Raw genomic sequence first — 25994 nt, 5'->3', positions numbered from 1 at the left:
CTGCAGAGAAAATAGAATAGCAAGCCTTAGGCACAATCACATGAGCTTAATATCCAGCCAAGGCCCAGACTGGAAACAGAATGCATGAATATGCCCTGAGAGAACTGCAGGAGACCAGAAAGTTTTGCTCCAAAGGGGTAAAAACTAATCTGCTTGGTGGTGGTGAGAGTACAAGTAATTGCAAACATTAAATGATTTTAATGGATTCTCAACATTTATTGTAGTGTTTAATGCGATTATGAAGATACTATGTTTGTCTGGAGATCAAAAACTGGATGAGAACAAGGGTAGTTATTGCCTATTTGCTGACCTCTGAGGACAAAACCATAAATATGCCATGAAAACAAATTGTTTCTTGGTGGGATGTTCTTCAATCTAAGCAGGTTTACCTACAAAGTCTCAGGTTCTGTTAGCCATACAGGTAAAAGATCTAATGACACTGACTTTTAATTCCTAATTCAGCAATTATCTCAAGAAAAGAACTTTTTAACTGCACTGCTCACTTATCCTGCTATTCAGAAGATTACTGGTGTTTGCAAGTCTGTCTGGCTACCCCAGAGAACAACTCATGAGGAACTCGTTTTTGAGCAGAGCAAGAAGCATGCAAACCCTTCAAGCAGCTTTGTGTTCTACAAGGTAATGATCGGCTCTTAGATTTATAGAATGGGAACAACTCTTAACACCTATGTGAGTTTAGTGGAAGAGCAATTGTGCTGTTCAATTTGATGAGCTAGAAAGAAGAAAAGGGCAGGAACATGTTCATGTTTGTGACGAAGAGTCCTCTTCAGATAATGACTTGGTGTAGATGAGAGGAGGGGAAAAAGAAATATTTAAGCGATGCTCAGTTTATTTCCCAGAGTCTGAAGCAAATCATCAGTGGTAAAATTTCACATGTTGTTCTCATTTTTGAGGAACGGTAGAAAGCACCTCACCCTGGGATTGTTTGAGAAATGATGTTTTGAGGAAGATCACTGCCTCAAAGAGCACAATGTGTGGAAGCCATGCCAACTACGAAATGGACGTATCATGATCCATTCAAATGGAGCTGCCTAAGCACATCCCTAATTTGTAGATCTCACAGCAGCTTTTCTGGATATACAGGTTCATGTTCCTGCTGCAGGAGATCCAGCAAATTCAGTCTCTCCACCACTGCCTCATTTTAATTAAAAATATAACTGACCAAACAGTTTTTCCTTCTGCAACTGGAATCCTGCTTTCTCAAATTCTACAGCTACATGACCCTGGGAAGCTTTCCTGGGGGGAAATTCTCCTAAGTCACAAGGTGGTGCAAGCTACTGAGAAAGACCTTCTTAAACTACAGGCTGGAAAATAGGATGTAGAGAAGGGTGATTTCAACTACCAAAAGCAATGCATTGAAAAAGCTAACTGGACAGTGCCTCCCCCATTATTTCTCAAATCCACTATCTCACTTCTTTTCAGATACGTGCATCTATGCTCATTTCTCAATTTACTTTTTTTTTTTTTTTTTTAAGCAGAAGCCATCTATATTTACACCAGAATGTAGAATAATGACTCGTGGAAAAAATAAAATTAATCATGGAAAAAATAAAAAAGGGAAGATGAAATTTCTTATTCCAAGAGAATTATTTACATAAGAATAAAACATGCAACCCTATATCTTATATGCAGAATATCTTGCAAGTTTATGCTTTTGTTTAATTGTTCCTGTTAGAGGTATATAATCTCAAAGGCTTCCAAAAAAATAGATCTTATTTTAAAAGACACAATCAAAGGCTTTCAGGTGACTAAAAATTTAATTTAAATGCTTTCTTTGAAAACAATTAATTTGCACTATGTTTTTTACTCACTCCAAGTATTTTTCTCTTTGCCAGACAAGCATAACTTTCCACTACTGGAAAAGGGAAAGTGCTTCCTGTGCTTTCTGTCTCATTTAATATTTTACCATATTGGATTGTAATCCTTTAACCTGACATTATTATTTTCTTTAATTAAAATTTTTAGTATAAGCTGCATAATGAATTATAGTTCAGCAATAAGTGGTAATAATTCAGATGCCTTTAAAAAAGGCTCATTCTAGTATATTTTAATATGCAGTTTTATACTCTCTCCCCCTTTCAATTTGGTCTATTATTTTATTACTCCATGAGTCTATTTTCATGCCCTTCAAAATTGCTGTTGCTCTTCCTGGACACAACAGTGTGCTTCAGGCAGCATGAAAGATATCAAGAATTTGATGCCTGATTATGGTTTTGTTGTTGTAAAATAATTATTAACTATCTCCATCCTCTTTAACTTGCTTTGCATCCTTCTCTCAGTCTGCTATTTTTTCTTCTCTCAGGCTTCAAGCTGAGACTATGCTCTCTAACATTTTATAGTTCATTGGAGGTCATTAGCAAACAGCTTCAGAGAAGCTAGACAGCATGTTTGCTCTTTTCATGTTGCTGCATTTCAGTTTTTGATGGGACAGAATCTATTAAGATCTTCTCCTGTATTATTTTTCTCACATAAGCTCTTTGTTCCTTATGATCTATGGGCAAAAAGTACATGCATACTCTTGCTTGCTTTCACAGCTGAAAAACAGCAGACAAAGGTAAAGAACATACTATTGTATCAGATATTGGCATATGTCTTTCCATCATTGATGCACACACCTTGACTAGATTCAAATATGTGATCACATAAAAGTAAATTAAAATTCTATGTATGCTAAAACACATACAAAAATACACTTGCAAGTGTAAACCATAAAACCTTGAAAATCTGTGCAGTTTTAAAGCTTACTTTCCAACGTCACCATGTTCTCACTACAAACTTGGTTTAGACCCTGCCGCATTCTAGAGGCAGCTCACCAGGCCTGCCGAGCCTGCCAACTCCTCCAGCTAGACCTCTGTAATACAAAGCCATCTAAATCTTACAGGTCCTACCCAGAATGACACTTGGAGCTACTAAAATCTACCACTACCTGTGTATTTCCTTCAAAGAAAATTATGTTCCACCAAGAGGTTGTCATGTTCAGAATAACAGGCAGGGAAAGTCTTACTAAGATGACGAAACAGAAAAAGAAGCAGTTAAAATATTGGCCTAAGAGACTATAAACAAATGAACAGTATTGTTCAGAAATACTGATTTTCTGTGGAGGAAATAACAGGTCAATAGGAAGAAGAGGCAGCAGAAAAGGACACTTGCAGATTCTGGAGAAAGATTTGTGAAAACAAGGGGAACTTAGGAGAGCAGAGAGGAAAAAAAAAACCCAAGTAATTAATTTACTGATTCAATAGTCAGCAGAATTTGCATATCCATTCCTATTTCAGAGGCTTTGAAATTTTGTTTTTCTCCAGCTGTTTTTCTTATCATTTTGGCATGTTTTCTTATCACATGCAGCCGTTTAGCTCTCAGATGCTCTTGCTAACACACTGCTGGCACCTTTCAGCTGCTCCCAGGCCTTCTCTTTTAAATCCCCCAGCTGCCTCTCTTACCCCTCATAACATGACTGGCCTACCCAATTTTTAAAAAATTGTTTCCAGCTGCCACATTTGTTGCTCTAGATATTTTCCATTCTCTCCCCCAGAATATGGTATTTTGGAGTGTTTCTCTGGGCTGATGGGATGACAGCAGATTTCCAAAGCCTATTTCTACCCTAATAGGAATCTCATTTGAGTATTTTTTATATTTTCATGCACCAAACTGAAATTTTAATTTTTTGCTGTTAGTGAATGCTGGGAAGCTGAGAGGAAGAGGAGAGCATGATGCTAAATCACCAAATTGGTAAAAATACAATGATCTATGACTAGATAATCAAATCTCAACTCTTGCTGTTCCACAGATCTCATGTATCTTGGTTCTCCCTTCTCTTAGAACCTGTCAAATCTCCCACACTGTATGCAACACCTCTGAAATTTAGAAGAAATTTCAGGTCATTTCAGCTTACAATTTGGAATCACTAGCCCAACAGCATCTCAAATCCTTAAACAACTCCTGCAGACTGCAGCCTGGAACTGACATGGAAAAGGCTCTATGTATATTTAAGAAACATAGTTTGGTACATGTGAATCCTTTGACTTTCATGGTAAAGAAAAAAAACTTTATACACAGGTTCCTCTTAACTGCATAAGAGACTGTTTAGACACACCTGGTGGTGATTCTCATGCATTCTTTTGCACTTTAGAAAGCAGGTAATGCTTTCATGTAGAATGGTTTGTGAAATTTTGTCCCAAACTTCTATGGTTATAGGAAATTCTAATTTCCATCTAGTTAAATGTTCTCAAAAATAAATTTCAAAGCTATTTGCCTACCTTTTTTCCACATTCGGGCAAAAGTAAAATGAAATCTGGTCATATGAGGAACTTAGAAATTATGAAATCCTGACTGGAGTTTAACAATGCTATTTGAATAAACATGGTTGAATGCTCAGAAAAAAAATCATAATTTTAAAAACCCCAAAGATCTTATCTGCATATAATTTAAGTTTCTATGTGATTCCCTCAGGGCTGTTCCTTTTTATTCAAGACCTTCTCTTATCCAGACAGAAGCTCAGATTTAGCCATGGGAGAGGCCTTGGTGAAGAATCTTTGTGCAACAGGTGCCCACTGTACCCAGATGAGCCAGGACAAAATGTGTTGGCTTCCGGCACTTGTTTTAAATAGGTCATGAACTCAGAAAATCCATTAATAAACATTGCACCAGGCTGTAGAACAAGGCACGTTTGGTGGTGTCTGAGAAAGGAACCCTCCTCTACCACTGTGGAGGAAGGATCCTCTGCTCATCTTCTTCCATTGTCCTCTCCTCATAGCACAGTTCTGCAGTTTAATTCTAACTGGAGACTAACTGGGCAAAACCAGGACACACAGGAAGAAGAAAAGGAATTCTGGATCTGTGTGCTCATTCTAAAACTCTTAGAGGGAGAAAGGAACTGTATTATGAGGCCTTAAAAAACACTAAGGGGGGCTTGCAGCTTGATCTTAAGAACCAGTTAGGTCACTAGAATGGTCAGTAGAGAAACAACCATAGAATTGGCAGGTTCAAGCAGAGGAGAGGTCGGAAGAGAGGTTTTTAACTGAATCACAGACATTTTCATACAGTCTGAAAAAAGTTTCCCTCTGAAAGGGTCTATTGGTGTTCTCTACAGCACACTGAAATTATGGACAGCTTTCCAGATACCTTCAGAGAACTTTGTGTTATGTCTTGTGGTCTTGTCTTCAAATTAGATGGTTTTAATAAACTGCATTAACAGGCGTTTTTAAAAACACCTCAAAAGTCATAAGAGCTGTGATATCTTTGCAAGACAAGATTGTTACCAGACCTGAGAACAAAAATCCCACGTTCCTTCCCAGTTTGGTTTTTAATGCTTGCAAAATGCTTCTCTACTAGAAAGAGAATGAATTTGCAAGTCAGCTCATGAAAGAAAGGAGAACCAAATTCAACAATTAACTAGGTGTCCTGGTTTAGGACCATCACCTAGCACACACAGTTCTCCACTCCTGCCAAGTACTATCAATACTCTAAAAAGAACCCTATTAATAAGAAATGATGTTATTTGGAATAGACAAAGTTGGGGTTGCCTAGTTCCAAAGAAACTAAATATGCTGACCATGACACAGCACTCTGAACTTTCCACATGAGATCACTACATATCTTTGACAGTGAGAAATGAGAATAGGATTACATATTCAGTATACAAAACACAGAATCACTTTCTATATCTAGGCTGCATCAAGTTAAATGGCAAGAATGGGTTTAAGTACTTTCCTTCTTAAAAAAAATCAAATAGTATATACATCCTCCTGTTCCTGTAATTAATTAGACAAGCATCAGCAGATAATGCTAAATCCTATGATTCTCTAACTTACATTGTATCAGCACTGAATACTGTAGTCCAATGAAAAGCAGAAAAATAGAAACAAATTGAGAGTCATCCCTGAAGGCTTAACTTTACTTGAGAAAAAATCCCCCTAGTCCTGCTCTGCGGTCAAGAGACAGACACATAAATCCTCTGAATTACTGTCAGAAGGATCCTCTTTCTCCTGCTTGTGAAAGGATGCAAAGGGGACTAGCTCACCTAAGGTAAAGTTTGCTTTTGTAGTGTTATTTTCTCAAAGTAAAAGATTTTCTGCTGATTTTTTTGTTTTGTTTTCAAATAGAAATAGAAGACAGTGATTGCCTAGCTTTGCCTCTCTCATTAATACTGAATTAAATCCTAAAGACAGTTCCTAGAGACAATCACAAAAGCAATATAAAAACACAATAAATTATGAATGTATTGTATCAACAGCAACTCTACTGCTAACTCACTACCAGGTTGATAGATATGATATCAAAAAGTGGTGTCTCCAGTACACAGTTCTTAAAAGAAAAAAAAAAGTCAAAGAGGGATACAAAATGGAAGGAACACATAGCACTACACTTTTCATCATTTGAAATTTTGTAAGTACATAATCCAATTAAATGTTCTTTTATGAGGGCAGATGGAAGTGCACAGTGATCTCCAAGTGCTTGGTGAAAACTATATTTTCGATTTGGTTGTTTTCAAATCTCCTAGTAAATCTAGTGTCAGCATGTAGTTAACAGAGCTGACACAGTGGAGATGCTGTACATCATTTACATTACATGTGATATGTATTCCCATGTAGCTTCTGCAAATGAACATTTGTAATTCTCTACAGGCCACAGAGTGTAAGTTAAGAACAGATGCCACAGACTTGAATCCCTATCATCAAACACTCAGGTATGAAAGAATTAACCAAATATAGTAAAAAAATATCACATAATTGCATACTGAATTTATCTCACGTATGCTGTGGAATACCAGTATGTAACACATTCACTTTATGCATACAACATAATGTATGCATAAAGTGAATGTGTTTTTTAGATATTGGTTATTTTCTTCTGATCAACAAATCGTTTTACTGCTGACACAAAGTTGCCTGTTTTCACTTACACACATACAGCCAAACAAGTTGGGTAAAAGTCAAAAGTCTTTTCTACATAGCGTTTTTCTGAACATTTCTGCTTTGTTTTGTTGCTCAGTGCATCAGCTATGTTTAGTCACTTCTGCTTCCTGCGGTGTGAACACACACGCATGCATGCATCTGTGTGTGGACTGAAACCAGACAACATGCAGAACAACTAAGGTGTGCTTGCCAGGTAACTAGCACAGGTGGAATGGTACAAAGCTGCAAACACAAAAGCCTCAGATGACTGTGTGCGTGAATTTCAAATAAACTCAGTGTCCATGGGCCAGGTTTTGTCCTTATGTAGATTAACTGAGTTTATCTTGTGACGTATTGTTGTGGCTGTTGTTCAAAAAAAAAAATCAAACAAAAACCCTGCTAGAAAAATACAGCCTTTTTTTTTAACAGTAAAAAGAGAAGGGTGGATTATACAAGTTATTTTGAAATATTTGGGCTGGAATTATTGTGATCATAATGGCCATTTACCAAGCCAAGATAGTCAATCAATAAGTGTATCTATTTGTTAAATGACTTCTCTTCAAACAAAAGAAAGTAGAAGGCATTTAATGAATAACTAGTCATAGCAAACTCATAACTTTTAAAAGATGGGCTAAGAAGTTGTGAAAAAGTGTAAAAAGTTGTGGCATATAAGCAAAATTATGATAGAAAGATTCATTTCTTCACAAAGCTGTGTCAGAATTTCAGAACTGATTAGGGACATGTAATAAAGTCCAACATTCCCTCAATTACTGAAACAGTGATTGTATTAATTTGAGCATTATCTTACACATTACCACTACTATCCCTCCTCTTTTTTTGGACAGCATCACAAGTGTAGTGTCAGTAGTTAGAACTTGCAGAGCCAACCAAATGTTTGCCGTTACAACACATTCATGGAGCTTGTAATGGCCAATCCCACCTTATCCTGTACAACACCAGCCAAAATAGCCAATGGTGCTGCCAAACTCAAATTATGTCACTATGTCCTCCTGATAATACAAAAGGACAGATTCCCACGAATTCAGATCTGTCATTCTTCTGAAACAGATGGAACCGGATTGGAAAATTATCATAAACGTTGATTTGAGTCAATTGAGCCCACTGAATCATAAAAAACCTGAACAGCCAAGTGACATATATTCCCCAACCTTTTGCCATAGACAGGAACAAACTGTCTTTATTCACTGCACATACAGTTACTGGTATGCAGGTTTGATGACAAGCTATTCCTTAGAGCACCTAACAAATTCCAGGTGAGTATGTTTGTGCTGAGCTGCAACACTGCAGAGCTATCTGAACCCAGACCCTGCAGCAGCAACAGGTATCACTGTAACTCTCAAGTGCAAGTTATTCTTATAAAGCCCAGTGCAAAGTTTAGCCACTGAGCTTTTGATCCACAGGATCTGGCCTGTGACTTGCACAGGAATTTGACATATTCATACTTTGCTATAAGTACCTTGACTGAGGCTTCTGAAGTTAATAAAATTAAAAAAAGAGGTAACATATCTGACTGATATCAGTCCACAATTCACTGATTCCTGTCCACACCTCAGAGTTCCCACTTCCCAGTGTCATATCTGTGTCCAGCATCTGAATTCTAGGTCTATTAGGAAGTCTGTGTGGGCATGACTGGACAATGACCTAAAAATATTCAATATAGAAGCCACTTTTGATTGGCATGTATTTTTGCTACACCAGTCACTTAAATGAAGTTTTAAATCCTTAGCAGCATACACATTCCTGGTTTCAGATTATATTTCAGTGAAATAACTGCATGGACTGGGTCAGATGTGCAGTGGCTATAAACCAGCAGATCTCTGAGCTTCCTGTAAGGTCTGGAGACCTAAAGAACTGAGCATTTAACCTAAAGTGTACTAGGTAGAAATAGAGCCCCTCCTAAAATATTAATGGAAACATTTACTGAATTTGTCTCCAAAGATAGACTGGCTGATTTATACTACCTGAACACACAGTTCTTGCCTTAAACAGGTACCCTAATCTAAGATGCAAATGAACACTGTTAAAGGAATATAGGAAAAATATTATACTGGAGAGATTCAATACAGTAAAATCTTCAGCTTGCATAGCCTTTTCAGTATTAAGGCCCATTTCTCACAAAAACAGAATTTGAAGAAAGAGGGGAAAAGATCACCTATTTGTCATGGTTCAAATTTAATCTTCATTCAAAATTAAAAAGCTCCACAACACTGTCAAAGTAAAGCTGCCACCCCAAGTCACCTTCAACTGTCAAAACATTTCTATGACTCTGTTTAAAACAACTGGTAATAGCCTCTCCAGATGTCGTATTCTTAAAATGATCCCCTAAAATAAAGGAATTAAACCCCTGTGTTTAAAAGGTCATTGGCATAGGAAACAATGAATTAACAATAATGAGGTGTCAATAGCAGTAATGAGGTAATTTTTTGATCCCAAGCTGTCCAAATAGTTGGAAGATAATTCCCTAATGTGCCAGATAAGTTCCATTCCTCTCAACTTTGAGAGAACAAAGCATAAAAATAGGAGTGAGGTTTGTAGAAAAACACATCCTATGAATGAGTCTAGGAAATCATTAAAACTGCAATAAATTGGAAATAACACATATGGAACCACAGGATGGATTTTAAGTTCTTTCAACACAAAGTTTACTTCCCTTTACTGAAATTGCTCTCAATTCATATGAAACTTCATTTGACACACATATTGTGCCTCAGACAACAAAAAGCAGTAGCTTGGCCAAGTTTCCTAACAGATCTGTGGATAAGACAACAAAGCTTTAGTCTACAGGGAAAAGCAGTTGACAAGTCTGCCTGTGGCTCACTGACCTTTGTTTCAGAAAAGGTCACTGCAAAGTCAGGTTCCTGAACTTCCCAGGGATTCTGCAGCTCTAAAGCTAGGGATCTTTTAGACTACAGCATCATGATAGCCTAAAGAAGCGTGAATTAAGAAACCCTTTTTTTAAATTCCCACAAAACCTTTTCAGAAATACAGGAGCAATCAGGAGTGATACCAGTCCAGTTCTTGGTTATCAGCAACCAAGACATTGCTGAAAAGTGCTGTAAGAACACACAAAACCAGCGGCACATAGGTGAAAGGCTGAAGGTTGCTGTGTCTGTGTGAGGAGCTCTGATTGTCTTTTGTTTGCCCTGAGCACAATTATGAGAGTTTAGCTTACAGTGCTATCAAGCTGGATCTTCTTGTTACATTCAATGCAATGAAAAAACAACAACAAAAAAAGGGAGTAAATTTTTTTCCTCAATTATTTTCAGTGGAAGAATAGAACTTTGTGCACTTTTGGCTGCAGGAATTAAGTTAAAAGCCATGGCAGATTATAACTGATTTGCTAAAGGAGCAAATAGAAACCCACAGCATTTTCAGCAAGAGAATGACAGACTGAAACAGGTTTAACACTGATGTTAGGTTAAATCTTAAATCAGGCATGTGCAAAGCCTTTTGGTTTTTCAGGGTGTGGCTCACACATGGAATGAACAAATCAGTTTTTAAAGAGGTGACACCTCCATAATTAGAATGATTATTTTAAAGAATCATAGAATAACTCAGATATGGAATTATAGATGCTATTAAAAAATTATCCTATTATTATTAGTTCCAAAGGAGCAGTAGCTGCTGACACTGCTGAATTTTGTGATCATTCTTCTACATTAAATCACTAATTTTCTAAAAAGTGAGTTTCTTTTCTCTACTTTATGTATTCTATATCCTTATCTTGAGTTTCCTTTCTAAAAGATGCATCAAATAAATTGTTAAGTAAGACAGAAGAAGCTGTATGAAACTACTCTTGCTGAAATTAAAAAGCCTTTGCTTTCTTTGGAAAAAAAATATAATTTAGGGGCCAGTGCATTAGATGACCTCAAGAGGTCCCTTCCAACATAAAAAATTCTGGGATTCTCTGATAGATATTTTTATGTATTATTTTTTCTATACCTCATAAATTGAATAAACTTTCTATTTTATTCTACTTATAAATTTTAGTTAATATTAAATGTATTTTCATTATATGTTATGCAATTCTATGCATTGTATTTTACATATTCTATCATGCAAATAAAACAAAATAAAATTAAACAAGAGCTAATGTGGCCATTTTTCTTTAAATAAAGTTACAAACTAAAGAAGTACTGGCAAAAAAATAGAGAGAAAAACAGACGTTTCTGTGTTCTTGATGGAGTATTTTAACAGCACAGTCTCCAGTTCAACGTGTAGAGTGACAACAAAGGAGCAGCCACTATGACTATTAGTACTGCAATTCCTTACACAAACAGATCACTCTATGTGTCTATACATATATATACATACACACACACATGACAAACCAGTCCCAGTAGAACACTGGTTCATTTCTATTGATAATTCTGCAAGCAGTCACACCTTTCCTTCCACCTATCCTGAAGGTCATGAATTTGCATTTAGTGGGGGGATGGATGTGTATTTCCAGCACCCAAAATTTTTGAAAGAGGGACAGTGCAACAGCTTTCCAGCCAAGTATTAACGCCAGGCTGCATCCACCGCTGCTGGATAGAAACTGAGTAGTCACGGCCTTCGCAGGTGGAGCGTGGGAGGTGAAATCCACTGTCAGTGAATGAGGTTGCTGGGCAAGATGCACACTCACACTCCCACACAGCAGCTGCTACTGCTGTTCCAGTCAATAGCCCCACCATCTGAAGGAGAGAGACTTTTTAAAAGGTGAGCTGATTCAACTGCACAAGGGTTTAAGGTCATTTTTACTAATTATTGCCTGAATTATAACTATCTTCTATTAAATAATGGTAACTACTCAAGCAGACTTCGGCTGTAACAGGAGTGGACCCCTAAGAACTGCCACCCGCTCTCTCAAATCAATTACTGAACTTGTGCTGACTTCAATCACCCTGGAACAAACAGACCTTTAAACCTGAGGCTCTCTCTCAAACAAAAATGGACTAAAGACAGCAGGTGTTCTGCTCAGAAAGGCTCCAGTATGAACTTCCAACTACTAAAAACAGCCTCTGGACACATACAGATGCACTGCCCATCATCCATCAAGTCTCTCTACTGAAATGTATTTTTGTAGAAGACCTAAACACCTCTGAGGAGCTGAGCTTTTGCTCATCATTCTCCTCCTGAAGAGTATCAGGAAACATGAATTAATTAGTGTATTTTCACCTATACTAAGGGGGTCTAATGCTTGTTATTTGTTGTCACTGAGCCAAGAGTCAGAAATGTGACGCTGTAACTTTTGAGTTTTGGTTATACTCTTGAAAATTAGTATTTGCATTTCAGAAAATGAAAACATTTAAAAGATAGAGATTGATGTTATATAACTGACATCCAAAATGCCAACAGGAAAGTGGAAAATGTAGTAACAAATATCAAAATAACTAGTAATACCAAAACAACAATTGTCCCTTCTATTCTGCTTTTCTTCATTGACCAGTAACTTACCACAGAAGATACACATGCAACCTTTAGGCTGGGGATCTGTATCACACTATAATCAGTATAATCAATCTCCAGGAACTCCCATATGTGCAGCACATCAGGTTCTCTACCAAATTTGTTCAATAACACTAAAATTAACATTTTAAGGAAGATATGTTATGAATAGCACAGGGATTCCTGGAAAAGCCGCACTTCAGGAAAGATTTAAACTTCTTAAATTTTATAACATTAGTGCTGATTAATCACTATAAATACTGATGAATGACTTTGGAAAGGGATATTATATTATATTATATTATATTATATTATATTATATTATATATTATTATATTATTATATTATATTATATTATATTATATTATATTATATTATATTATATTTATTATATTGTTTTTCAGCACAGTTGATGGTGTAGATGACCCTGTGGTTCCAAGAATGTTAAGGGGACCATCTTATCTTTTGTTTCCCCACAAGATTTCACTCCAGTGTTACTATGACACATTTTATTTTCTTTTTATTAAGTGCTTTGCAGAAGAACTCTGCAATTCACTCCCTGCTGCTGCTGACCCTGAGGCCCCCAGTATAGCCCCTAACTTTGCTGACCTCTAAGGTCCGTGCACAAGAGGTGACAGAAGCCACAGACAAACCACTGAACCACGCTGAGGCAGCCAAGCACAGGTAAGCAGAGCAGGTTTAGCTGATTATTACAGGCTGAATGAAGCTGGTGGCTGGATGAGGCTGACATTTCAGGATTGGTTTGCTCAGATACATGAACAACCTCTTGTAAGCCATGGCACAGATGAGTGCCTACTGGTTTGACTTCGTAAATACATTCCTCATGCAATACCCAACTATTTGCATTAAAACTATTTAACCTTTTATAAATACCACAACATACAGTTTTGATGCTTCAAACACACTTTACTCAATCTGCAGTGCCTGAGTCTATCTTACAGTGGGAAAATGAGTTGGAGATGTCCCAGCTCAGCAGCTGGGCAGTAGAGGTAGATGACCTCCTACAGATCAGAGGAACAAGATAGACCTGAACTTCACTGGGAAAGGTTGCTTGCTAATCTGATGTGCACATCAAATAAACAATAGTAATCTAATAACAAGCACCTGTAGACCACAGATTGTCTATGAAGGTGCTTCTAGATTTTTTCCTTTGCATCTAAACTATTTATATTTCAGCCTAATGGGATATATAGGAACTTGGATTAAAAGTTATTTTATCAACTATTTGTTTCACAAATATTATAAATTACATACTAGTCACAGTTTCATTTATATTGTACTCCAAGTATTTATTTTTTCCCTTCAAAACCTACATATATGGTTAGCCTTATCATCTCCAGGTTAAGTATCAAATCATCATATTTATTGTTTATGCTTTTTTTCATACTCTATGATAAGTCAGTTAGAATAGTGGAAATCTGTATATAATGAATAGTATTGTTCCAGAAGTACTGATACAACTGAATTAGAATCAAAACTGAAGTCCTTATTTATACCAAGGTTTCATATATTTTTACTGTTCGTGGTCTAATTCATAAATCAGCCTTAGAGTGTTGTTTGCCTTTCTTTTCCTTTATGAAGATACTAGAATGGCACATCTGATGAGGGATTAAAAGAGAACTCTAAGATAAATTATTCATGAGAGCAAACAATATTCTTTTCTAAAGAAAATGATAGCTTTTAGAAACACAGTGCAATATATGCAAAGCCTTTGTAAATACAGGGAAGCAAGAAAATAAGAATGAAATAAATGACTGGTTTTGAAACAAAAATATTATTTCTGATACCTACATGGTTGGCCTACGTTTATTCAAGGAAAACATTCATTCAGACATGTAGGGTGAAATGCTGACCCTATCAGCCAGCAACAAAACACTAACTTGAGGAGAAACAGGATTTCATCCTATCAGTGTGAAATATTTATAGTTCCTCCAATCCATTTTAGGTATTAAAATTAAGTATATTTTGTTACTTTTCTTTCTGTTTTGTTACTTTACTTTGCTCCTCCTCCCTTATTGAGAAAAAAAAAGGTAATGTGGCTATTTGGACTAGATGATAATTTGTAGGTCCTTTCCAACTGAAATATTCTATTCTATTCTATTCTATTCTATTCTATTCTATTCTATTCTATTCTATTCTATTCCATGGCTTGATTCATCCTAAAACCTTTTTTGGCTTTATATTTCCAAAGTAACACTTTCTTTATTTGACACAGGAAATCGTTCTGCCACAGATGTATGGGGAAATCATGTATTGAGAAAGATTTCAGAAGAGGGGCCTAATCTTAAAAAGCTTCCAAAATATTGTAAAATAAAAAGATGCCACTCCACTTGCTATGAACAATATAAAAGCTGGAGTAAATGACTGTGCTACGCTCTGTGTTGCTGTGCCTGATCAGCTCTGCATCCCTAATCTAGGTAGTCATAAATTGCAAAATAATAATTTAGGCTGACAAAACTGCATAATATTATAATTAATGTACTGTACCTAGGGATCCTTGCCAGCAGTTTCATTTTGTAGAAGGATATAAAACTGAGATATCCTGAAGCTTCAAGTTCTTGGTTGAGGGAGAGGTTCAAAGAGCAGAAGAAAACTCACATTGATGTTGTGCCTGGCATTCTGCACGGGGAAAAGCATAAATCACTTCAGATTCTTTCAAGAACTGGGTAAAATGTTTCAAAGACTCGCATTCAAAACTCATGGGTTTGCCCCCTCTATATTAGGGTAGTAGGTGAATTTACAGAAGATACCTGTCAATAGCTAAATTGTTTCTTACAGGACAAGACCAAGCATGGTGGCTATGTAGAGGTAAAGGTCTTTATTTACTGCCTAAGTGAACTGATCTAAAAGGGACTAAGTGCTTTTCTTGCTTTCCCCTCACCCACATAGTGCAAAGGAGCTTGGAGATGGACAAAACCAACTAGGTACAGTGTTGGGAGAAGGAGGTAGCATATGCCACCTGGCAGCTTATTAACTGTTGTGGAAGAACAGAGGAATTCTGTCTCTAAGGGGCTTTTTCTTTGATTTACTTGGCCTCTAATGACCACAACTGGGGTTATACTACTTAGGAACCACTGTTTAAATAAGGGCATAGTCTATTTAAATGCTTGGAACAACACCAAATTTATATCTTTCAAAATACACATTGGTTATCTGCCCACATTGCTATTTCATTATATCATACAAAGTGTTCTCTCTGTAAAGAAATCTTATTAAATTATCAATTTATGTGATTTTATCACAAATATTTCACAATTAGGTGTTTTCTTTGAAGCACCATTCCCTAGAATCAGGTAATTCTGTATTTTAAACAAACAAAAAAAAAGTTTCAAGCCCAGTGGTTTGCACAGTAAATTTTGAATTAAAAAAAAGAATTTCAAATATCCCCAGCTTTTCAGGAAAAAGAAATCTTATTTTCTGTGCATCTGGATTTTTCAGTACCTCTGCTGCACCAGCTGTCAGGGCTTTCCTATGCAACAAGAATATTGATCTTGGGTAATCATTTTTAAATTTTCCCAGGAAAAAGTTTAGACCTGAATCTAAGCTTTCTACCTCTAGCAGATAGAAAAATAAAATGAACTACTGTCGGAACCCAGAATGTCCCCTGGACACTCTTGGATCTTCCGGGCCCAGGTCAGAAGCATTTGAGACCCTGGAATGCAGCCACAGACCCCTGTGGCTTTGAACCTGATCCATGGAACAATTTACCAACCTTGCAGGAAGAACAAGAAATCACAAAAGTTTAGATATTGCAGTAGAAGTAGTCACAAAGTGAAAGGAAGAGGTTTTGAGAGTTGTACAGGGGGGGTTTTAGGCCTTGTACAGAGGGGTCTGAGTTTTGTACATGGGGGGTCAGTAGTTCTAAGATGGAGGGACTTGGGTGTGCCCTGTCCTCTTTCCTTCTTCTTCCTAACCTCCATGTTCTTGGTGATGTTGGCACTCACTGATTGGTTTAGAGTAGAAAGTCACTGTTCAATATAGTGATGGGCATTGGGGAAAAACTATAAACATCTAACACGTAATGTATGATATAAAAGAGGGCACCAGCCCCCTGGGCGTTGGAGTGTGCCCTTGTCTGACTGCTGAACGGACCGCAGCAGCTCAGGGAGAAAATATTTTAGATAACATACAATAAACTACCTTGAGACCCGACAACTGAAGACTACTAAGTCTTTCTTTGGAGACACGGGTTGGAGAAGAGACTTTTCCACCTTTCCAGCTTACCCCAACCAGGGGTGAGTTCCTACAACTGGCCTCCCTGGGAGGGCAGTGGCGAGAAGCCAATTAGCCAGATGACCTCCACCTTTCTGGGCCACCCCAACCAGGGGGTGAGGCCTGACAACACAACAACGTTCCTACAAACTACAACCTGGATTTACTGGGAAAGAAAAGGATGTCATGTCAGAACCTCCCCAGCAACAAGCAAAACTGACTTTGACTGATCACTAAATGAGGGATTTTAACAACCAGTAGAACATGAAGAAGACTGATGCATTTTACTGATGATGTAGACACAGCAAGTCTTGACAAGCTCTGATCACGACAGTGATGCCATCATACACACAGTGATGAAAGAAACACAGCAGCAGACAACAAGGAAAAAAATGTCACCTCCTAAGAAAAAAATGCAGCTGCAAGAATACACAAATTAAAACACCAGACTTCCATGCCTGACCCATTTGCACATTCTGAAAGTGACTGGAGCTTCAGAGATGGTGGGACACATGAGTCAAAGAAGGTGTGGCTTGAAGATGACCATTAAACACTTTATTTGGTTTTGACTTCCAGCAGTGTTTGGGTACACTTGCATTTTCCTCTGTTGCAGATGGATTTACAAGCACTGGCAAAGACTAGGCTGAGGGCATGGACATTTAACTAGCTGCAATTATCCTACAAAGATGCTTCATAGCTCACATCTGGGTCTGGAACAGTGAGCTAGCATCATGGTAAAGTTGTCCTGAAACTCTACCAAAGCAGAACTGTGCATTCAACTACTAAGCTGGAAGCAGTAGCTTGCTTTGTTTAATTTTGTTGGGGCACTAGAGAATACTGCCAGTCTCTCTTAAAGAATCTTCTGCATATCAGATTGAAAGGAAGGTGAAAACAGAACCAGGAAGCTTAAACAGAAATGCTAATATTCTAAAATGGGAAAACTAACACTGATCAATGAGTAAGACTTTGTTTTTCCTTTAGACTACTGCATTCATAGGTTTGATACACAGCAACAGAGTTCAAGGGGGCACAATAACACTACACTCACATACTTAGAAGATTTGCTCATCAAAGTTTGACTGAGCAAATTTGAAGTTCCTTGCAAATTTCTGCCTGTAATTAAATGAAAACCACAAAACTTCACTTGAAACCCATATCAAAATGCAGCAGTGTATAAAATAGGTTGTTTAGCAAAAACACAACACGAGCCTGTACCCCCTGATCATCAATAGACAGGGCAATGTAAATACTTAGCAGAGCTGAGGCCCAAGCCTACCATATCCACTGAGGAACTTTCCCAAAACCTCTACAGAACTGAATTAAACCACACAAAGTAGTCACAAAGACTAGTGTTTTTGAGATCAGAACCGTTTCCCCTTGGAATCAGCAAAGCCCTTAAACGTATACTGAATTATAAACAAGTGAGTAATTCCATCCCTATGTGACAAGCTGCTAAAATACAATGGAATGCTTAAGTGCTCTGCTACACGGGGATGCCATTACTCACACACTTAATGATAAGCGCGTGCTTATTACTTAACTTTTTATGTTGCCATGTCTAAAAAGAAGCATGCAACTAATTAATGTACAATTATGAGAGCCCACACCCCCAGAGCTTACTGCATAAAAAAGAATACAGAGAAGAGATAAAAAAGCAGTAGAGTGACAGCTATAAAATGAAATGTAATTTGAATCTGCCTGCATATTTTACAGGTGAACAGTTTGAATGATGACAGATTTCACCCCAGTTTGAAAGAGGAAAAGTCGTCCACTTCTTTGGCAGAATCTTGTCTTTATTTTTTCTTGTGTGTTTTGAGACTTGTCTGTACAAGATAACCACAAGATAAAGGGCTCTTCAGGGATACATTTTGTTAATTAGCTATATGCTGTTTTTCAAATTTTGTAAACTAAACAGCAGATTTGGCAAGCAAAAGCCATCTTGACATGTCCTAAATGCACTCCAATATTATTTAAGCACACATAGCAAATCACACTACCAAGATTTTCACATGATATTCCAATTTCTTTTCACAAAAGTAAGTGCATCTGCAATTTTAATCCATATTTTCTGCATTGCCCCAGCAAAGATAGACTGCATGAAATTAAGGCAAGAAGCAACAATATTTGTGCTTTTCTCCAAAGTTGTCTATGAATCATTTAGGTGCAACTTTCACCAATAGAGAAATTTTATAATCATATACATTGAAAGTCCATTTTCAACACAGACTAGGTAAGTAACAATCAACATTTTTAAGTCTTCTTCTGTGGAAAAAGCATGTATGCAAATAAAAGATGCACCAGAGTATTTTCTTCTAAGTAGGTTACAATGCTGTCATTCTACAGAGATTTTGATAGACTATCTCTACGGCTTCTGATGTGTACTTTGGGATCCCTGCACAACTTTGGAAATACACTCTTCTATAAAAGGGAATAAAACATGTCAGCCTTGGCACAGATTGTCCGCAGCAGCAAAGTTAGTAAGTAAAATGAAAAAGAATCATGAAGTTGTATTAAATCCAATCTACTACACTCCATGAGCATCTATATTTTAACTGGAGCATCTATATTTATCTTGCAGGATAGCTTCCTGCAAGAGGGCTATTACTACACCTCTTGCTTAAGACAAGCGCCTCAAAATTTCAAAAGGACTATGGCCTAAGTTAGAATTTTAAGTCTTCTTTGGAATGTTTTGATCTGGAAGTTGGTGACCCTGTCCTCACTAAAAAAGTACATAGATAAAAATCTTTAACTGTTAATGTTTCAATTACAGGCATCAATGTATTTTCTGTATATCTGAATGTATTGTTAGATTGAAGGCAAAATGGCCAGCCCCAAGGCCTGATGTTCCAGTCATTCCTTGCTCAGTGTTTCACTTGATGCCAATTCCAATACCACTTTCAAAACTTATTCTTTAATGCTGTCAAAGCCTTTTTCCTGATGGGAGAGAACAAAGGCATTTCATCCAGACAATTTTTCTGCACATACAATATTTTGAAAAATCCAAAATTTGCACATCTCTCATTTTCTTCTCTTTAGGGGGATGTTGTTCAGCCTGAATTGAAAATTCTGAAGTTCTTTAGTAGAACTGCCCTTTCATATTATCTTTATTTATTACAGAAAACACATGGCTTTCTTCTCTAGCATTTTTGGGCACTACATCTTATATTTTTGCTTGCCATTGGGTTTCCTGCCTTTTATGAGGTCACTTTACAGTTACTGAATCTCCTTTTTTTTCTCTTCTTACTAAATTTATTACTTTTTGATGCTCCTTTTATTTCAGACTAAGCCTTTTAGGTTTGCCACAACTCTCCTAGAGATAAGAAGAAATAACTTGACTGTTTTGTAAAGAAAGCACTAGAAGACAGGAGCGAAGATGGATTACAGACATGTTTTAGACATGTAGGGCATATGGTCATTTGGTAGCCTCATAAAACTTTCCATAGAAGAGAAATGCCTCATAGTTTCTCCTTTTCTGTGTGCCTATTATGTAAAAGGATGATGTGAAGTGCTCAACTGAGCTCTTACAATAAGAGCTTATAAAAGTTTTCATCACTTAACTACAATACATTTTCTCAAATTAAATTGACATTCTACAGAAACTCTATTGCATTTATTATCCTAAACTTTCAACTTATCATGCTGACACTACACAAGTCTTGAATTTTTTTTTTCCTCTGAGTTGTAAGAAATACAGACCTGGAGCTTTACTCTAAGTGTAGTAGTATCACTGTTTTTTAATCCTTCTGGGTTTTCCTTCCAGAAGGTTATCTTCTGGGCTTGTATCTAATTTCTCTTGAGTAGTTGCTGTGTTCTGTGCATTTTTTTAATCAGGTTTTCAATTCCATACTACCTTTACCCTTTTGGAAGGTTTGGCAAGACCCTCTGGTGTAAAACATGTGCTGTTCTGTTGATTTCATCTGGCTGCTTGTATATGCCAAGGAGAACTAGTTCGTTTCACTTCATACGGGGAAACTGTGCCAGTGATTTTTTTGCAATTTCCAATGCCAATTACATTGTCTGCATTACTGAGTTTGGATCCCGGACAGATCCTTGCAGTCTGCTTGCTTTTGATTAACACCGACTTTAGGCATGTGAGGTTTGTGAGCTGCTATTAACCATGGCATTCTTGTTAAGATATGACTTTCCTCAGCCCACATTTAACTGCTGCACAATTAAAACAAATCCCTATGTTCTATGTTTTATAGTACTGTTGTCAGACCATCAGAAATGAAACATAAATTCTTCTAAAATAAGCTGTATATATGACAGAAAAATGTGCCACCGTTTTTTGCATGACCACATAGTTGACTTGAAAAATATATTGACTTCAAAAAATATACGTGTTTCTTTTTATTACAGCCATCTAATGATTTTTTTTTTTCCATTCAAGAGCAGACTGTTTCTCTAGAGGCTGTGGTCTTCTCCCACGATTTCTGCGCAGAAAGCCAACTCATTTGCCACGAGCACGTGAAGCAGATTTCAGGTGAATGTCCCTTGGGACCACGTGGTGACAAGCACCACACAACTGCAGAACACTCACGCTTCCATTTGGCACGGGGTACAGACTGGTGCGAAGCCTGAAGAGCCCAACAAATGAGGCCTAAGCACCAGGGTTTGCACACTGAAGTCCTGATTTCATGGCCACAGTGAATGACGGCAGCAGCCCCGCCATGGGCCCAGCTACAGCTGTGGTCAGGCTGACACAGTTTAGTCCAGCCCAGAGCAGGCACTGAAGTATCCAGGTGTACATGAGGCTGCCCTCGACCTTCCCTGCCATGTGAGGTGAGGCGTCTGATGCTTTCCATACAGGCCTTACTCTTCTTTCCCACTGTGGACCAGACCACAAGGTGTCTTGTGGGGTGCTCACTTCCAACCCTCTCAAGCTGTGCCTGACGGGCAAAAGCAGGGCCACCAGATATCAGCGGCCATGGGTGCCCTCCACCCTGGGTTGCCTGCAGTCGCCCCTGCTCCTCCGTGATGCTCCACCGCTGCCATTTCCCCGCAGATTCCCAGTCGCTGCCGTGAGACACCTCTCCCTCTCCCTCTCTCTCCATTTTCACACTCCACCCACTTTTTGCTTTCTTTCTCCATCTCTGCCACCGTCTCTCTCCCTTTCTGGACTTGTCTTTATTTGGCACTCCCGGAAGCTGCTGGGCATTGCGCTCCCTGCCTGCCCGGGCAGCTGATGTGACTGACTGACACCGGCTCCCGCTGAGGAGGAGGAGGAGAAGGAGGAGGAAGAGGAGGAGGAGGAAGGAGAGCAGCGGCGAGGCGAGGGAGGGGGGGAGCGAGTGACCGACCGCGGATTTTCATTGCAGAGAGGAGGGGGGAAAAAAGGCTACGCGGGTCGTCGAAACAGGTAACTCAAGAGCAGGCGGCGGCAGGAGGGGCGGGATGCCGGGAGCGGCCCGACCCCCCTGGTCCCGGGCAGCGCGGCCGGGGCCGCGGGTGCGCTCCCGCCGGTGGCTGCGGCAGGAGCAGCCGCAGCCGACATCTTGGGGATGAGGGAAAGTGATGTGGGGACGACTCCGGGCTCGGCCGGGGGCGGCAGAGTTATTCCTTGGGCGGGCAGTGCGCTGGAGGTATCTGGGTCAGGGACCCGCGCTGCCCCGCGACTTCCCTCCTGTTACCTGCGCTGGGCTGCGCACGGAAAACCTCCCCCTCCCTGCCTCCCTCCCTTCCCCCGGGTGTTAAGTGGGAAGGGAGTGATCTGGGCTGAGAGGGGAGAGACCGGAGCGAAATGCCGCGGCACGGGAGGCTCCTCTTTGAGGTCGAAGCCGGATCTCCTCCGCCAAGCCCCCCGTCAGCGCCGGGAGCGACTCCGGGGGTGCTTTCGGCTGTGCCCCAGCCCCCGTCCCGGGTCCCGGCAGCCGACGGGTTATTAAAAATGCCCTCGGCTTGTTTGTGCAGACCTGGCTGTCAAGGGGTGCCGGTCTTGAACTGTCTTAATCAGCGTAAGATGATCTAATTCTGAGGCAGGCGGCTGTAGTGCTGGTGGGTGTTGGGGCGCCAAGCCCTTGGATCCCCCCGCCCTTGGAGCCGGAGGTGTGCTTGTGGTGGAGGTGGCAAAAAAGCCTACAGGTTTAGCGCAGAAGAAAGGGTTAAATAGCATCTGTGGGTGAGCGACCTAAAGGCATAACACATACTTTTGCATAAAAACATATAAAGGATACTTCAAATACAAGGTGGCTTTCAGAGGGAGCAAGAGGAAGGCAGAAATGAAGACCCGTGAAGCCGAGGTCCTGCATTTTGCAGTAACTTGACATCAGGAGTGCTCCCCCAGAGACGTAGCCAGCACAAAGCCGAGAAGAACTTGTTGTGACCTCACCTGAAAATGTGCAGTCTGTCCTTTGCTTTGAGGATTGCTGTACATTAGTATCTTGGCATTACAGCGTCAACAGTGAGGATTGTTATTAAGTAGAATTCAGATTTTGTAATGTGTAGGGGCAGTCTTAAAAAACAAAGACCATCTGGAGAGGAAAGCTTTCTTTATATACCTTACCTAAGTGCCTAAATGTGTTTGTTTCTGAGTGATGGAAAATACCCCCTTCACAGAGGCCAGTCCATTAGGAAATAGTTGGAAGGGATCTGTTTAGCAGGGGATCTGAGTGGGATAAACCTGCAGATTTTATAAATTTGTTTCTAAGCCAGGCAAAAGTGGCAGTGGTTTATGGACTACCATGTTTCATTGTTTTATGAAATTGTAATCAGCAAACTTCATCCTACTTCAGAAATTAACTTGAAAAAATTATTTAGAATAGTAAAGTGGTAGATGGAATGAGTTGGAGCTCAATACAGTACTCTCAAATCTGGTCTTTTAAGACATTACTGTGAGTCAGATACTCTTAATTTTTGTGCAACTTTTATCCTAGCATTTCCTTTTAATTACTTATGCAGATGATAATTACTTATGCAGTTGATGCAGTCAACTTTTTTCTGTTTTTATGCATTTTCGGTACCAGGATTTCATAACACTGGCTCTATTTTGAGCAAGGTTGCACAAGAACAAAGGCAATCTACCTTCTGTAACAAAGCCAGGCACATACAACAATATGGTCTTTTTGGTCTTGGGCTTAAGAAAAATGCAAGTGTTCTGAATACTCCTATGATTCCTTTGTGTCTTTCCCCTTGAATGCTGCTGAGATGTGGAAAATGGACAGACACAACTCCGAACTTAATGAATAAAATATGTTTTCTCAATTAAATAAAAATGAAGAGGATGTGCATTATTTACTACTACAGTAGAACCAACCTCTGACATGTTTTCATTATTCTTTGTCAGCTGTGGCTCTCACTTCAATGGAGAAAAGTTCTTAGTATACCATAAGGAGCAAGGGTACTAAGATTACATATATTAAATTCCCTCCCATCATTAGATATTCTGATCCCACTGCATAATTTTTATTAACCATGCAAAATACATTGGGCACCCTAAGCTAAAAAAAAAAAAAAGTCATTAAAATTCACTCAGGTCCAAAAATTCATGGTAATCTGAATTAGCAAGTACTGGAAAAATAGAGTGAGTAGGGAGGGCTGGAAACCAAGCAACTTGTATTCAACTCAGCCTCGATGTTGATTTGCAACATCACCTGAACAAAATCACATAATCTAGGCTTTAATCTGTGGCCTGTCAGTGGTCAGTGGCAATAAGGTTGCAATTGGTTTGAACTCTAGGGAGAGAAATTATGAACTGCCAAATACCTTCAAGAATATTCTTAGTAGTTCTGTACGAGTTCTAACATCACGTGCAACAGCAGCAAACTCAATAGCTGCAGTTGGCTGCCTACTGGAACATCTGACTACCTGAAAGAGAACATTCTGTGCTTATTGGGGTAAAACCAAAGAAACACCTATAATAGATAAGGCATACATTTTTGTAGTTATTCTTCTGCTTTATTATGAACTGGTTAAAGGATTTTGCCTGATAAAGTATCCCTGATATACATAAATAATTTTAATTCCTTTTTCTAAAACTTGAAGTGCATCTTTTGAAGTAGAGGGGACAGATGGGAACTTGTAATTTTCATGTGGTACAGAGTCCACTCCAGTTGCTTACATAATACAAAATACTTCAAACTCTAAAGATTCGGCTCTTCTTCAGAATGTCACTGCTAATGACTATACCAGAATAGCAACACCTTTACTAAGCACTGTATGCTGAAGTGACAAAAGCATGCATGAGCACAGCTGCATCTGTGGCAATGATTATGCTGATTCAGATGCTTCATCAAGAGTAGGGAGTTTGGGGCTTCTTAAATTTGTGTGACCTCTGTCACCATTTAGCAAGACTTTGTGGCATAGACACCACTACAGTCTACACACATACTGCCTACTGCTGTCTTAATTTCACCTGTGTTCTTAAGATATTCTGTCAGTTTCAGGGACTTTTTGTTACTTAAAAGATCCCATTGAGACCACTTTCCTGAGTATATGCTAATGGGAATTGCTTTGTCTGACCCACAGTTTTTCGGGGAACAGCAAGCCAAAGAGGTTGCTTGTAGAATTCCAAATACCAGTAGTAGTATGCTGGGAATTAAAGCCTTAATGCTTTTGTGGGCTATATAAGAAAATGAAACAGGGAAATGCTCAATTACATAATTAAATAGTGGCACATTTTTCCAAGAAGATCTGCTCAGATCCAAGCTTTAGGCTATGTTTTGTATTCGTTTAAATATTTAATTGATTGCTCTTTGGAAGGAATGCAAAGAATCATTTACATTTCTGTGTGTAATCTCTCACTGTCTAGAAACAGCAGATTAATTCACCTAGCAGCTCTGGGTCCTCTAAAGCAATAGCCATCCTCAGAAAGGCTGGCTTTTACAAGCCTCTAGGGTAGGTCCAGTTTGATTTCTCTGAGTTTCACAAGATCTCGCACTGAAATAGAGGAGGGATAAATCGTTAAATGTCTGAGATCTTGGATGTGAGCAGGTTGCATGGATTATCATTAAAGCTTAGGACCTCTTAAGTAGTACCAAGTTATATCAGGAAATAGAAGGGTCTTTTTTAGTAGCAGCTGGCCCATTTCATCCTGAATCAGAAGCAAAGGCACAAATTGCAATGCCAGCAATATTGCAAAATCAGTGGGATGAGTTTTAGAATGGGAGATGCATGAAGACCTTAAGTTTTTGTGACTAAAGATCCCAGTTGAGCTGCAGAGCAGAGGAAGGACTCATATGGCAAAAAGTTTGCTTAAGCCCTGCTGGCTGCTGCTGTGCTGGAGGAAGAGCCACTGGATAAAGGCTGAGGGGAGCAGCCATGATGAGCCTGAGACCTTCAGACACAGATTGCAGCAGGATGTTCTGGTAAGAACAGGAACACTTGCTAACATGGCTGAAATCAAGCCCAGCTATTCAGGCTTCAACATAGTATGGATATGCATGAGAAGTAGGGTGTGGAAGC

The 25994-nt window shown here is 38.9% G+C and overlaps 1 protein-coding gene and 1 long non-coding RNA gene across 3 annotated transcripts in view; one reads left to right on the top strand and one right to left on the bottom strand.

The window, feature by feature from the left end:
• The window catches only part of LOC137469354 (uncharacterized), a 29090-nt gene extending 13352 nt beyond the window's left edge, over positions 1 to 15738 (bottom strand). Inside the window, exon 1 of the long non-coding RNA XR_010996468.1 lies at positions 14871 to 15738. This is a non-coding gene — a long non-coding RNA (uncharacterized lncRNA). The remainder of the gene's footprint in view (positions 1 to 14870) is intronic.
• Positions 15739 to 21639: 5901 nt separating this feature from the next.
• The window catches only part of CAP2 (cyclase associated actin cytoskeleton regulatory protein 2), a 68729-nt gene continuing 64374 nt past the window's right edge, over positions 21640 to 25994 (top strand). The window contains exon 1 of one of the 2 annotated variants that reach the window (XM_068199565.1): positions 21640 to 21954. The gene's annotated coding sequence lies outside the window, so the exon portion shown is untranslated. The remainder of the gene's footprint in view (positions 21955 to 25994) is intronic. The other variant, XM_068199564.1, reaches the window with a different exon arrangement.

The sequence above is a fragment of the Anomalospiza imberbis genome, chromosome 1 (assembly GCF_031753505.1).
Source record: "Anomalospiza imberbis isolate Cuckoo-Finch-1a 21T00152 chromosome 1, ASM3175350v1, whole genome shotgun sequence".
Taxonomy (NCBI): Eukaryota; Metazoa; Chordata; class Aves; order Passeriformes; family Viduidae; genus Anomalospiza; species Anomalospiza imberbis.
This window is presented reverse-complemented; position numbering and strand designations above follow the sequence as displayed.